Genomic DNA, 301 nt, shown 5'->3' on the forward strand with positions numbered 1-301 from the left:
CCCCCCCCAACCTCCAGACCCCAATGGGGCCTCCTGAGCCCAGTAAGACCCCAACAGGACCCCCTTTGGCCTCCTGACCCCACAATTATCCCAAAGTGCCCACCAGCAGCGGGTTGCTGCCCCCTGACCCCACAGTGACCCCTAATGTCCCCCAGTGACCCACCAGTGCCTACCAGTGCCCACCAGCAGCGGGTTGCTGCCCCCTGACCCCACAGTGACCCCCCGTTCCCCCCAGTGCCCCCCAGTTCCCCCCAGTGCCCCCCAGTGCCCCCCAGTGCCCACCAGCAGCGGGTTGCTGCCC

At 68.4% G+C, this 301-nt stretch overlaps 1 protein-coding gene across 1 annotated transcript in view; it reads right to left on the bottom strand.

The window, feature by feature from the left end:
• Positions 1–295, bottom strand: part of LOC113940993 (vesicular glutamate transporter 1-like) — a 2,815-nt gene extending 2,520 nt beyond the window's left edge. Inside the window, exon 1 of the mRNA XM_027632148.1 lies at positions 283–295. The gene's annotated coding sequence lies outside the window, so the exon portion shown is untranslated. The remainder of the gene's footprint in view (positions 1–282) is intronic.
• Positions 296–301: the final 6 nt, after the last annotated feature.

Source organism: Corapipo altera, unplaced genomic scaffold (genome assembly GCF_003945725.1).
Source record: "Corapipo altera isolate COAL_440 unplaced genomic scaffold, ASM394572v1 61130, whole genome shotgun sequence".
Classification (NCBI taxonomy): domain Eukaryota; kingdom Metazoa; phylum Chordata; class Aves; order Passeriformes; family Pipridae; genus Corapipo; species Corapipo altera.